This window comes from Sus scrofa, chromosome 13 (genome assembly GCF_000003025.6).
Source record: "Sus scrofa isolate TJ Tabasco breed Duroc chromosome 13, Sscrofa11.1, whole genome shotgun sequence".
Lineage (NCBI taxonomy): Eukaryota > Metazoa > Chordata > Mammalia > Artiodactyla > Suidae > Sus > Sus scrofa.
The window spans coordinates 168,487,266-168,502,965 of NC_010455.5; positions in this window are offsets into that span (position 1 = coordinate 168,487,266).

Consider the following 15,700-nt stretch of genomic DNA (forward strand, 5'->3'; position numbering starts at 1 on the left):
GTGGGTTGAGGATGGAGCAATGCCATTAGCTGTGGTGCAGTTTGCAGAAACGGCTCAAATCTGGCATTGCTGTGGCTCTGGTGCAGGCTAGCAGCCACAGCTCTGATTAGACCCCTAGCCTGGGAACCCCCATATGTTGTGCGAGCAGCCTTAGAAAAAAAAGGCAAGGAGTTCCCGTCGTTGCGCAGTGGTTAACGAATCCGACTAGGAACCATGAGGTTGCGGGTTCGGTCCCTGCCCTTGCTCAGTGGGTTAACGATCCAGCGTTGCCTGTGAGCTGTGGTGTAGGTTGCAGACGCGGCTTGGATTCCACGTTGCTGTGGCTCTGGCGTAGGCCAGTGGCTGCAGCTCTGATTCGACCCCTAGCCTGGGAACCTCCATATGCCGTGGGAGCGGCCCAAGAAATAGCAAAGAAGACAAAAAAAAAAAAAAAAAAAAGGCAAAAAGAAAAAAAAAAAAAAAAAAGAAAAACTATTCAAAATGATCAATGAATTCAGCAAAGTAGCAAGATACAAGATTAACACTCAGAAATCAGTCGCATTTCTGTGTACTAAAAATGAAATATTAGAAAGGTAATACAAAAATACAATAACTTTTAAATTGCACCCAAAAAAATTAAATACCTGGGAATAAACCTGACCAAGGAGGTGAAAGACTTATATGCTGAGAATTATAAAACATTAATCAAGGAAATTAAAGAGGATGCAAAGAAATGGAAAGATATTCCATGCTCCTGGGCTGGAAACATTAATATTGTAAAAATGGCCATGCTACCCAAAGCAATCTACAGAGTCAATGCAATCCCTGTCCAATTACCCATGACATTTTTCACAGAAGTAGAACAAGCAATACAAAAATTTATTGGAATCACAAAAGACCCACCAAAATTGCCAAAGCAATTCTAAGGAACAAAAGCAAGTAGGAGGCATAATTCTCCTAGACTTCAAACAATATTTATTACAAACCCAAGGTAATCAAGACAGTGTGGTACTGGTATCAAAACAGACATACAGACCAATGGAACAGAATGGAGAACCCAGAAATAAACCCAGACAGCTATGGTCAATTAATCGTTGACAAAGAAGGCAAGAATATAAAATGGGAAAAAAGACAGTCTTTTCAGCAGGTGGTGCTGGGAAAACTGGACAGACACATGTAAATCAATGAATCTGGAACACACCCTCACACCAAGCACAAAAATAAACTCAAAATGGCTTTAAAGACTTAAACATAAGACAAAACACCATCAAACTCCTAGAAAAGCATATAGGCAAAACATTCTCTGACATCAACATTAAAAATGTTTTCTTAGGTTACTCCATTTTTACTCATCTAAATTTAAGTGATTTTGCCAGAAGCTACCTCAAATTACTTAAAAATAGTCTAGGTATAAACACTGACTATACTCATTAAATAAATACCTGTTGTAGAATTTTTTCCCTTGAAGACCTTTTCCTGAAAAACAATCAGTAGAATTAGTGACTTAATACATTCCTGGTTAAGGCTTTGAATGGTTGGCACTTTTCAAAACTTTTCTTAAACCAAAAGGAATCATATGAATGTGAGATTTTTATGTTACCTGATATATTAGTGCTCAGTGATGGGGAATAAATAAGGTTCTGTGGGCCCCTAGAAGTCTGTAATTTTTTTTTTTTTTTTTTTTTTTTTTGTCTTTTTGCTATTTCTTTGGGCCACTCTGGCAGCACATGGAGGTTCCCAGGCTAGGGGTCGAATTGGAGCTGTAGCCACTGGCCTACGCCAGAGCCACAGCAATGCGGAATCTGAGCCGCGTCTGCAACCTACACCACAGCTCACAAGCAACGCTGGATTGTTAACCCACTGAGCAAGGGCAGGGACCAAACCTGCAACCACATGGTTCCTAGTCGGATTCATTAACCACTGCGTCACGACGGGAACTCCCATAATTTTTTTTATTGCTTTTAGAACCCCAAATCAGAGCAGACCCTATGGGAATTTAACAGTGAAGGTGGAAGGACAAATCTCTTATTTTCTAATAGCATCACAGCCCACTTGGATGAAACAAAGAAGCAAGAAGAATTTTTTTAACTTGTATAGGCTTGCCAATGTAAATGAAATCTAAGATGATTTCTATATTAAAATATTTAATGCACTGTAATGCTTATACATTCTACCAAAATGTACCAAAGGCATGCATTATTGCCTGTCTCTGTGGAGACACATTGCTTGACCTGAATAGAGAATACTTTGCATTGATTCAAAGCATTATTCTCCTTTGTCCCATTATTCTCTTGTCCCTTGTTGCTTTATCATTGAACGGTGGTCAGTGTTCACCATCTGCTTGATGAGCAACAGAAAAAGTGACTAATTCTATCTGATGCTAATTTGTTGAGAATTTAAGTTGGCATATCATTGAAGAAGCTTTCTTTCATTTCCTTAAACAACATCTCTTTATGTAAGTTTGCTAAAAGTGCCATTTTTGTCTCTAAAGAACTATTTTAAGAAATAGTTTTAGTCTGAATTAAAAATTTTAATTTCCCTATTACACTTAAAATTGTAGAACTGCACTTGGAGATTGCCTCGCCAATCCTTGACACCTCACAATGTAGACTATCACAGTGAAAAATAGCTCTGGTAGGACATTCCAACATTTTGAACATTCATGGGTTACCAAAACTAGTAGAATGAGATTTAGTAAAAATTCTAATTTTGCGAAAATACCTTCTTATATAATAAAAGATTATTTGCTATAAGGTGATAGAGCAAAATTTCTTAGTGCTTATTGTGGCTAACTAGAGGTCAAAGACTGGAAGGTATGACTGTGATTTGCTTAAGTGCAAGACAACCTACAATACAAGTGTCCAGTAAATGTCCTGATGGCCAAATGCCAAAAATAGGGACCTTGGAAAGCCCAGTAAGGTTTTCCCAAGTCCTAAATATCCTGTGCTAGGAAATACAAAGACTCAAGTGTTGGCCCATTTGCTTACCTAAGCTGTGATCAGTACTGGTATAATTGGCCATTATGGATACTGACTTGGTATGTCATATTTTAACACCTAGCTACATTACTTGCTATGGAGATTATAGGTAAATATAGACCCCCACCAAACTTAAAAGCAGCTTATGACATTGTAGTAAACAGTTTTAGATTTTGAAATGATTTTGGTGTTTTCTCAGGTGTTTAAATCAAGCTGTTAGCAGCTAAAGCTGCCTGTTAACCTCTGTAGATATGCACATTAGGAATAGAAAAAATTATTTTGCTTACCATGAAAGAGTATTTAAGCAATTTTTTTCTGTCTTTTGCTTTTTTTGTTTGTTTGTTTTGTTTTTTTTTATTCAGTACTACACCCATGGCACATGGAGTTCCCAGGCTAGGGGTCAAATCAGAGCTGCAGCCACTGGCCTATGCCACAGCCACAGCAAGGAAGGATCTGAGCCATGTCTGTGACCTATACCACAGCTCAAGGCAATGTGGGATCCCTGACCCACTGAGCAAGGCCAGGGATCAAACCCACATCCTCATGGATACTAGTCCGATTTGTTTCTGCTGTGCCACAACAGGAATTCCTGCAATTTTCTTATTACTAGTTACATTTTTAGTATGATGGAATCTTTACAAGATGGAGAAGCATGAAAATGTTAATCAATTCTTCCCTCAAACAACAACCGTATATTTCATAAATATGCTTATTCTATTTCTGACATCTGTATCCACAAAAAAAGGACATTTCTTGAGTTTGACATAAGGAGTGCTTTGACACTATGTGCAATTTGAGAGGAAATTGCAAAAAAAAAAAAAGTTTCAAGTAACCATGTAGATGACTTGAGTCATACCTTAGGGAAGAGGATAAAAAAAATTTCTGTAGACAATGCTTCATTCTAGGCACATATTTATAAGATCAGATTGTAGGCTATATGATGACATTGGTAGACTTTCTTTTTTATTATTTCAGATCCTTTTCACAATAGTATTTTGGCTTAAGCTTGTGTTGTCATAAATGCATCTATTGCCTTGTTCTACTATAAGATGAGCAGTTCTCCAGATGTGATACTGTGTAGAATATTGACAGCAGCAAAAATAATCACATACCTGATCACCTGGAATATGTCACTACCCATGTTACCATATGAAGTGTGAAACCATTTATGGGCAAATCATGGAGAATTTTTTATCTTCAATATAATATACAATTTATGATTTATTTAATATATACAACTAGCACATTCAGTTTTATTTATACTCAATTTTAGTTGTGGTTTTAATCTAAAATCTACTTTAAACTCTTTTAAATCCTGAAATTCAGAACATTCTGGTATAATCTTATAGACTATATTTTCTGTGCATTTTACTTCTAGTTCTGGATAAGGCTACTACATTAAGGAAGGCCTTATTTTTAAATATGGTAAGAATATAGAGTTCCTGCTGGGGCTCAGTGGACTAAGAACCTGATGTTGTCTCTATGAGGATGTAGGTTCAATCCCTGGCCTTGCTCAGTCGGTTAAGGATCCTGCATTGCCACGAATTGTGATGTAGGTCCCAGATGTGGCTCAGATCTGGCATTGCTGTGGCTGTGGCATAGGTCAGCCACTGCAGCTCCCATTAGACCCCTGGCCTGGGAACTTCCATATGCTGCAGGTGCAGCCCTAAAAAGAAAAAAAAAATTGCAAGAATAATTCATCTAGCTAATAATCTTAAACACCAGTAACGATTAATAGCTGCATTAGGTAGGGTTACATAGAAAAACAAAGCCCATAGAATTACAAAATGTGTGTGTGTGTGTGTGTGTGTGTAAAGGAATTGACTACTGTAGGTATGGGGACCAATGAGTTTGAAATCTGTAAACATCTGGCCTATTGGAAACTCAGGCAGAAGTTTGGGCAGAATGTCTTCTATGAAATCTCGGTTTTTGCTCTTAAAGCCTTCAACTGATCGGTTAGATTGATCACATTATTAAGGGTCATCTTTTCCTAACATCTAAAATTGTAGATGTTAATCACGTCTATAAATTTCCTTCACAGTAGCACCTAGATTGGCACTTGATTAAATCACCAGGTACTCCAACAACTTAGTCAAACTGACATAGAAAAGTAACCATCACAATAGCTAATAGAATTAATCTCTTTACTACCATTTTTTGTCTATTACATTTTCAAAACTTTTGAAAGGACAAAATGCTTTAGTCATAAGGGGAGGTTGCTGTTTTTTGCAAAGCTGCTACACTTAAACTTTTGATAAAATGAAATACTTCTCTTATAGAGTGAATTTTTATTAGGCTTTTCTTTAACCAACTGTTTAGGGGCAGAAGTGGAAAAATGCTCTGAAAATGGAATGATTAAAGTAAAAGATACCATTGCAGAAAGAAACAAGACTATGTTTTTAATGAATTCAAAAAATAGAAGCTTTAAAAGAGCAATTATTCAAATGAAGAAGTATGTGAGTTTGTATCACATTCTAAGAACTTGTAATTCCTACCCTGCACAGGTGGAATTCTTTACACCTGCTCTTTGTTATCATGATTGCTTCATTCAGCTAGTGCTCTGAATATATATGTGCCTCTCAGGATTCACCAGTGCAGTCTTTTAACTCAGACACAGATATTGTGAGCTTCTATCAGTATCCTCAGGTGGCAGATTGATTGATTTTTAGAGTACTTGTAAGAGAATATTTCTGATACTATCACAACCAACTACAAGGAACTGACAGCAAACTACCAATTTTCCTTTCACCCTCACGGCAACCCCACCCTAACCAACTATTTTTCTTCTTAATCTTCTTTCTTTCCTAACTCTTATGCTGCACCCAAATAGTCGAGTATTAACAGACATGACAATTAACATCTATAGATACGTTTTGTAAAAAGAACTGTGGGACACAGAAGACTACTTATGAAAAACCTTCTGGAACTAAAAATTAATCATCTAAGGAATCTGCTGAATGCTCAGAGGGCTAGATAACTTCAAAAGTCCCTTCTGGCTTTAATGTTCCTAAGCAATGCTAGCGTGACTGTGGCTGTCAGACATTTTTATTATTTCTTTCCTGAATATCAGCCCTCAGAATAGTTATATTTTATCAATGGAGAGGGAGGATTGATCAAATTGTATACATTATAATATCAACAATGAGTTTGATATTCTTCCATATTTGTCTCTTCAGATCAAAAATTGAGGCATCAAAAAAGAAGTAGTTAAGCATTCCTGTTGTGGTTTAGTGGGCTAAGAATCCAAGTATCCATGGAACCTAGTGTCCATAAGGATGCAGGTTCAATCCCTGGCCTAGCTCAGTGGGTTAAGGATCCATTGTTGCCGGGAACTCTGGTATAGATCACAGATGCAGTTCGCATCAGACGTTGCCATGGCTGTGAGGTAGGCCTGCAGCTGTAGCTCTAATTCAACCCCTAGCCTGGAAACTTCCATATGCTGTAGGTGCATCCCTAAAGAAGAAAAAAAAAAAAAAAAGAAAAAGACAAGGAGTTCCCATCATGGCTCAGCAGAAACGACTCTGACTAGTAGCCATGAGGATGAGGGTTCAATCCCTAGCCTCACTCAATGGGTTAAGGATCTGACACTGCTATGAGCTGTGGTATAGGTCACAGATGCGGCTCAGATCTGGTGTTGCTGTGCCAGCGGCTACAGCTCAGATTCAACCCCTAGTCTGGGAACCTCCATATGCCACGGGTGCAGCCCTAAAAAGATGAAAAGACAAAAAGAAGTAGTTGAAATGCTAAAAAAATGACCAATAAACAAACAAATAATAAGTAAACATCCTTATTAGCAATGAAAAATAATCAAATTAAAAAGCAATTATAAAATACTATATTTTTTCAATCTCTCTCTATACATTGTTCAATACTTTAAGAGTAGGTGTGTTGGAATCATCACAGTCTTAAATAGCTAATCAGTGTAAATTTAAAAATCCTTTATAAGACATTACTTGGTAATATTCATTTCAACTCTTAAAATATTCCTATCTTTTGAATAATTCATTTTAACAACAATTCATTTTGTTAGTCTAGTCTAAGGACACAATCATAGATGTTAGCTAATACTTACATCCAACAATTTTCATTGTAGCATTATTTGCCCATGTTCTTAACTTCTCAGTCACAAGTCGTCCCAGCAGGATGCCCAAATTATGTATTCCCACCATTCAGTGCGAAAGTCGAAATCAATGTATACCTGCCATATGTCCTCTTGGGGTTCTGCTCTATGTAAATCTAACAAGTTATCATCATGATGAGCTGGAGTGTTTCCTTAGCCATGACAGAGATGCATCACGAAGAGCTGTGTAGTACCGCTGACACAGTTCACACCTGTTACCCGGGATGATTTTTAATAGAACCCACTTTGCTTCTAAAGGATGTCCATATTCGGATGATAAATTATCTGGGCACCTTATTCATAACAGAAAGGGACAATTTTAATAAAGAGATAACGAGTGGTTATCATCAAAGACTTGTCAGTGGAGATAATTATCAGGGAGTATAAAAGGTGTGGTCAATAACATAGTATAAACAGCTATTAATTAGCTTTCATGCAAATCAATGTCAGGACTAGTATTGATTCTGACTTAGTGTCAGAAATTAAATTTTTCAGTGCATTATGATGATTTACTCATTTGATTTTTGTCCCTGATTAACTTTTTGAAACGATTTTTTCATCTATAGCCAAAACTAATAGCTCCCATACTAGTTACCCAAAATGTATTGTAAATTGTTTAAGTTCATTGGAAGAGAAAATATGCAACATTATTTTACAAAGATTTGCCTCTTTTGTCACATCTATTTTGGTTCCTTCTGTTTTTAATTAATTCATCTCATTCTTTATACTTTCATAAAGCATTATGATTTATTTTGTGTCTTCATAAGAAGCCTGATTTGTTTCTAGCCAGAGAGGTTAAGTTTGATTTTTTTTTTAAATTCCCATGAAATTATTCATTTCATTTTCAAATATAATCTTTTAGATTTTAATACTAAATATTAATTGAAGGTGTAGATGTTCTTTCTCCAAGCTATGTTTTCAGTAAACAGGGTAATAAAGCATTGCAAATGATCACTTAAAACCAACAGATATGGAGTTCCCATTGTGGCACAGTGGAGAAAAATCCTGCTAGTATCCATGAGGATGCTGGTTCAATCCCTGGCCTCACTCCTTGGGTTGGAGATCTGGCATTGCCTTGAGCTGTGGTGTAGGTTGCGGACATGGCTTGGATCTGACATGGCTGTTGTGTAGAAGGGCAGCTGTATCTCCAATTCAACCCCTAGCCTGGGAACTTTCATATGCTGCAGGTGCGGCTCTAAAAAGCAAAACAAAAACAAAAACAAAAACAAAAAACAAAAAAACTTATGTCAGGATCTAGCTCCTCCAAATTCCATCGATGAGGCCAGAAAGTGGATGAAAAGAGACAAGATTCTTAATTATCTCAAAGGTGTAACTTTGAAAATGTAAAAGCCGTCCTGAAGAGAAGTACAGATGAGGAGTTTTTAAAGCATTATATAATGGTAATATTCTCTTTACTTTTTTAAAAAATTATTCAACCAATTCCAGCTTCTCTCCACATCCCAGATTATTATTATTTTTATTTACTTAGATAAAGTTCCTCTTTCTTTTTAATGGCAAAACCCATGACATATGTAAGTTCCCAGGGCCAGGGAGTGAATCCAAGCTGCAGATGTGACCTATACCACAGTTGCAGCAATGCTGGATCCTTAACCCACTGCACCAGGCTGGGGAATTGAACCCTCACCTCTGCAGTGACCAGAGCCACTGCAGTCAGATTCTTAACCTACTGTGCCACAGCAGGAACTCCTCTTTGGGTTTTTAAAAAGAATCTATATTTGCAAGTTCCCTAGTGGCACAGTGGGTTAAGGATTAGTACTGTCACTGCAGTGACTTGGTTGATGCTGTGATGCAGGTTTGGTACCTGGCCTAGAACTTCCACATGCCAAAGGCGCAGACAAAAAAAAAAAAAAAAAAAAAAGAATCAGTATTTGAAAATGGTAGTTTAATTAAGATATTGCCTGAGTGACCAAGAAGACAGGAGGGAAAGCAAGCCACATTGCTTCCTGCATTTCCTCCAACACCCTCTAAAAAATTTCTCAGAGTTCCACCAGCCTAATTGCCTTTCTTTCAGTTCAATTACTGCTTATTCTTCATAGCTAGATTCCAATCTCAAACCTCCCGTAAGTTATTTTCATAATGAATTAACATCAACTTGAACAATATTTTGTCTTCACAATATCCTTTAAGTCTTAGAATTTAGAGTGAAATACTTTTTGAAGAGTATTGATTTTTCTTCTTACGTTTTCCATTTTTTCTTTCTCAGTCTTTTCTTTCCATTTCTTCAAGTGCTTCCATGACTTTATGGCAAGGCTCTCTGGGTTATGTGCGCAAAAATCTAAGCACTTGAGGAAAAGGAGAAGTGAGTCTTCAAATTCTTCAGGCTAAGAGAATAGAACGGTGTTGGTACTAAAGAGGGGACTTGCAGAACACTCCCTGACAGGACTCAGGGACCTCAGGAAGGATGGACACAGGTGCCTGAGGAGGTTTAATTCACACCCAGAACTCTGTACCAAAGATTTCTATGTCTCAATAATGGCAGAAGTGTAACAATGAAGGCTTGAAGTGGCAATGTAGATTGGAAGAAAAGCTCACTAAACAGTAACCAGTGTGACCACATATTTAAGGACTATGGGTCCCTGAAAAAGAGTGAGGATGAGGATTTCCAAGAATATCTTAAGTTACATTTCCTACCAGCCTTATGAAATGGGTCTTTAAGTTTAAAAGGATAGTATTTACAGAAATCAACAAATATAGTCTTTCTTGGACAGCTGAATTTCTGAATAGAAATTTATAGGATGTTTTGAAACTGTTTCATAGAGCCTCAGGGAAGGAAATTATACCCTATCATGAGTCTTCATTTTAAAGTAGAGCTGGTGGGAAGCAAATTCTTATAAATTTTTTGGTGCTTTAAGTTGCATCCTGAGGAAGAAAGTACACCAATTTTAAAGTTCAGACACCTTTGTGGTAATTCCAGGTCTGCCATTTCCTCCTCATTGTGAGACCTAGATGAACCTTTTTAACCTCCCTGGACATGTATTTGATCTCCTGTTATCCACAACATGGATAAGGCCAACATTTCAGATCCCTTCACCACAATTATTTTTTTTTCCAACTTCACTTCTAGTAGGTGGTATGGGTGGCAAGGGAAGCCTTTTAGAGTAAATACTCACAGGAGTTACATTCTGATGAGTGATAGTTGTTTGTGAGAGAACTTGCCTCGCCTTGTAGATCTTCCATTCCCAATGTCACGTGTACTGCTTCCTGAATGTAGCAGGCAAGTGTTTCCCAGACGATGGTGCCTTCAAATGCACAGGGTGGAGCTGGGTCCTTGTGGTAAGAGTAGGGAGGAGATGAAAGTGGAACTGGGACAGCCAAAAGATTCCTAGGCTTCCATCCAGAGCGGTCTCTGTAAGGTTTCTTTTTGATGAACATCCCTATCTATACCAACTACCTCTCAATTTCTTTACTTTTCCTCTACTCCAAATTTCTTTTAAAAAGTCTGAAATTCTCTTGTGCCTCAGTGGGTTGAGAACCTGGCCTTGTCACTGCAACAGCTAGGGTCACTGCTGTGGTGTGTGTTCAATCCCTGGCTGGAGAACTGCATGCCGCAGGTTACAGCTTCCAATTTCCAATTTCTCTTTCACTCTATTACTAAGTGGTTCAGTTTTATATTGGATAACTCTTGATTTTTCCTGCCCAATGTCTTTATTTTCATCTTTAAATTGATGTTCAATATTTCTTTGGCTAGCTATACCTTCTGTTGATTGTGTGAATACTTTAGTGTGGCGACTAAACCCAAGGTCCCAACTACTATGTAGCCAAACATTTACTTTACTGTACCAGCAACACAGGTCTGGTATAGTTCACCAATGTATTTATCCATGTTTGTTCTGATTATCTGGAGATTTCCCTTTCTTTCTTTCCTTCCTTTCTTTATTTTTCTTCCTTTCTTTCTCTCTTTCACTTAGTTATATATATATTTTTAAAAAACCTTTATTTTATGCAGCATTTCCATTTGTACAGAAAGCTTTCTAAGTTATATGAGTGCCATTTCTTCAGTACTGAAAATTTTAAAATTAGTGTATTTATAGTGTGCTTAAAATTAGTGTATTTATGGAGATATATATATATATATATATATATATATAATATATATAGCTAAATATGAATGTCTTATCTTTAAAACGTCCTTTTGAAATTCCTGCCATGACTCAGTGGGAATGAATCTGATTAGTAACAATGAGGTCACAGGTTTGATCCCTGGCCTCACTTAGTGGGTTAAGGATCCGACATTGCGGTGAGCTGTGGTGTAGGTCTCAGACATGGCTCAGATACAGCATTGCTGTGGCTGTGGTGTGGGCTGGCAGCTACAGTTCCAATTTGACCCCTAGCCTGGGAACCTCCATTTACTGCGGGTGCAGCCCTAAAAAGACAAAAATTAAAATAAAATAAAAAGCCCTTTTATTTTTTTCTTTAAATTTTTCATCATGAGGCTAAATAGTTACCTATGAATTCTACTTGTACGACTACATTTTAAAATGACACTTTAATCAATGTGTACTTATTTGATATATGCTCCAAAGTGAATCTCTTTTCCAATGTATTTTCGAAAGTGAGCCAAATGTCACAGGACCATTTTTAAAATAACACTTTCTTCCCTACTGATTTGTAAAGGCACCCACATCAAAAACAAAATTCTGACATTGATACGTGTATAAATGATTTTGAAATTTTTGGTAGAATTTGACAAATTATTGTTAATATAAAAATATTAAAAGCTATTTTGTCAGAAAACAATTCCTTTGTAATTCTTTAGGTTAAAATCATACCTTCTCTGTCTTCTATTTCAAAGTGTTACGAGTGACCTTTTACAGGTGATGGGTATTGATTTGAATATGCTGATGAAATCAACTGGTTTGCAAGATGTTTGATAAAAAAATGAAACCTTAAACTACCAACTGTGTTTGAACAGATGATGTTTTTCTGCCTAATGCACCAATATTCATTAAACAGGAGTATGTGTCCAAAGTTCAGGTGTGAATAAAAATGAAATGGATTTTCTCGATGCTTACATGTTAATCTCCATTAGGTCATTGTTTCTCAATACCTTGATGATTTGTACTTTGTTCTTCAATATAAAAGAAGCAATTAAAATATTATAAAGCCTCCATGAACTCTGAAGAACTTTTGTTCTCATTACTAACCATTTTTAAACTGCAATTCTGTAGTTAGCTTTACAAACGTGCGTAATTGGCTAATTCTAGGAACTTGTTCTACTCATTTTCATCCTTCTTATCTCCCTAAATTTTCTCTCCAGATTATAGGTATCAAGTACAAGTAGAGGATATATTAGGAAGAATAATTTATAGAGCAGTATTCTTTGTAATATTTTACATTGTGCTTACTATATCATAATTAACTGAATCATATGATGTGGTATATTTTTCATGTATATCTGTCACATTTGAAACATGGCCAAAGTTCCCTGCTAAATATGGGACCCATGTATCTGTTCTACCTACCATTACACGAGATTCTCAATAAGTCCTTCAAACACATGGTGTGTCATTACTCCTCTTTGGTTCCTCCATCTCCCTTCCTCCAACTCCATCTTCCTTTCCATCCCCTTCACCTTTCCCCTCACACTCCCCAACCTATCTGACCTCTTGAAAAACAGGTAATGTTTAAGTAAAATAGGTAAGAAACATGTTTATTAAAAAAGAAAAAAGAGAAAAAAACATGTTTATTTCACTATGCATCAACTAGTCAATATGTTTGTTTATTAATAGGGGAATGCATTTTGCAATATTATTGCCATGTGGTTCTCACATTTTGTAAATATTATCAATATTTTCATCACTCATCATTCCTGACTTCTGAATCGCTGATTCAATTTTTCATTATAAATATAATTATCATATTTGGTTTAATATATTACATATTTTTAAATGATCTTATTTCATAGAATTAAGTAATTGAGTGATTCTTATCATATTCAACTTCATAGATGACTCTATTAAAACTCATTTTTTAATTTTCTTGTTTCCATAGTATCCTGTCATTGTTTTTATGATATTTATTAGTTGTATTTATTTTATGTGTTTAACTTGATTGCTATAAACATTTCCAGGTCAGTTATTGTTTTACTAAAATTCATTATTTATCCTTATTTAAAATTCAAAATTTAGCTAATCTAATTTTAAAAAATTCTGTCAAAATACTTTGTTTACACTCTACATGTTCTCTGAGAACCGTGGGAAGAACAGCTTTATCCTCAAAGATAGTTCCTTTCTTTAATGTACAACAGGGTAGTTTTCATTTGCAGAATCAATTTGGTGCAAGGCAGGTGTCTCAGTGAAAGAAATTCTAGTTTTATTTACCCTTTATTAAATCCCTCAGTTTTTCATAATTAAACTTCTAGGATCCTGTCAAAAGTAATGTAATTACTTCCATTTTTATTCAGACATCTAAGATCTGGACAGCTTATTATTCATAAAAAGTATGTGTGTATACACATACATACACATACAGAACACATCATATGTATGGTTAATTTTTCCATTCAGGGCATAATAAATTATTCTATAAAATTGTCTTAATCTATTCTCTCCATTTTTCCCTGAAGAGACAGATGCATCTTACTTGCTTCATAAGACACCTGATAAAGAATTAAACTTGAACTTACCTTCACAGACTTGTTCAGTTCTGAAAGAGTTCTGGTACTTGGTGAAAATATATGTGGAGAGATTAAGATTTTCAAAGTAAGTACAAGCCAGAGTATTTGGATATTTCTGTGATAACACTACAGGAAATATAAAGGAAGTATTTTCAACTGAAGAAATTAAATGTATAGTTAATAATCTATATATCTAACAATATTGGGAAACATAGGACAGAAATTAGCATAAAATTATTTGGTTATCATTAAAATTATATGCATTTAAATAACATAACATAATGGGATAGTATATTTCAAAATGCTTAGCACAAATGGGTCTCAGTAGGTGTTCAGCAAACAATAACTGAATCTGAATTCAAATTTTTAAAAAGTTTTATTATTTATAAAAAAAAGAATGTTATTTTCTAATAATTGGGCAATAAACAGTATCATGTGTCTATGTGCTAAGGACAACCCTCAGCATTATTCTCAAATAATGCCCCTCCCCAGCACTGGGATTTTTCAATACATTTAATTTTTCTGCTACTTAATTTTCCCACACTCATCACATCATTCATTTTCTCCCCATTCAAATTGTTAGAAAATATTTAGCCACATCTGATTCAAAGTAGTATAGATTTATGAAAATTACGCTATTATATCTTCTGTTCCTCAAATGATCACACAGAAACTTACCTGCTCATGACCTTCCTGAATGATAGTGGGAAATATGAAAGCAGCATAAACATGGTAGTAGGAAAAAAACAAACAAGGATTAGCAGAAAAGAAGACAGATGGTATAGATAACATTTCAGAATAGGTGGTCTTAAACCAGAACATAGTATAAATTTGTCTGCTGAAAGCTTCTAATTCTTCACTGTGATTTCTAAAGTGTTGCTTACCTTTACTTTTATGAACATTTATTTTTTCCAGTTATTGAGATATAACTAACATACAGCACCATATAAGTTAGAGATGTACAGTGTAATGTTTTGACGATATACATCATGAAATGATTACCACATTAACTTTAGTGGAAACATTTTTAGCAAACTCTGTGAATACTTTGTGGATTACATATAAATGAATGAATGTTTTGTTGACATATTCCAGCCCCCCTCAAAAACAACACAAAACACTGAGGCAATCCCAGATAATCAAATATAGCCTTTGATTTCTATCAGAGGAAATGAAATACCATTCTTTCCCCTATACTTTGCACCCCTGTTTACCTTGTCTCCCTTCTACACCCCTACATTAGATTATCTTGTGTCATGAACTAAGCCACAGCCAGATGATTATAATTAAATAATCTCACTGCAGTAACTAAGGAAAGCATTCTCTTCTTTCATCTTCAGAGATGCCTAAATGAAAAAAGGAGTCAGACTCTCTCGGCACACTATCAATTAATTTGCTGTGTTCTGTATACATTTCTTGTTACACCATATGATACCCTTGTGTCACCCAATAAGACTACTGAGGAGCTAATTTTTTTAAACAACATGAGTATAAAGAATAGCAATATAACTTCTAATTTAGGTTCAAATAACAAACATCTCTTGTGCAAGATTTACTCCAAAATATACCTCTGTGCATCATGTATTAATACTGTCTAATGAAACTTGGAGCAAAGAGGTTTTCCAATGAAATTAATTCAGGCACAGCAGTCTATTGTTTAGACAACTTACTCTATTTAAGTGAGTGAGGCAAATAATAAATCTACCCATGAACTGTAGTACAGCAGAGATATGGTCCTTCTGGGTAAGCATCATTCCTAAGTCAATGTCTCACCTTGACATTTATTTTCCATAAGTAGCAAGTTTACCCTTTAGACAGCATCAAGAAAGCATTCCTCTTCAGCAAGGTTGCAAGTCATTGACATTATCTTCTCCTTGGGCAATAGAGAACCTTGATTTCTGGGTATGAAATAATTTAAATAAAAATAAATTGCATAATGCACACATTCATTGCTGCTTTCACAATCAATAAAGAGCCAAATATGAC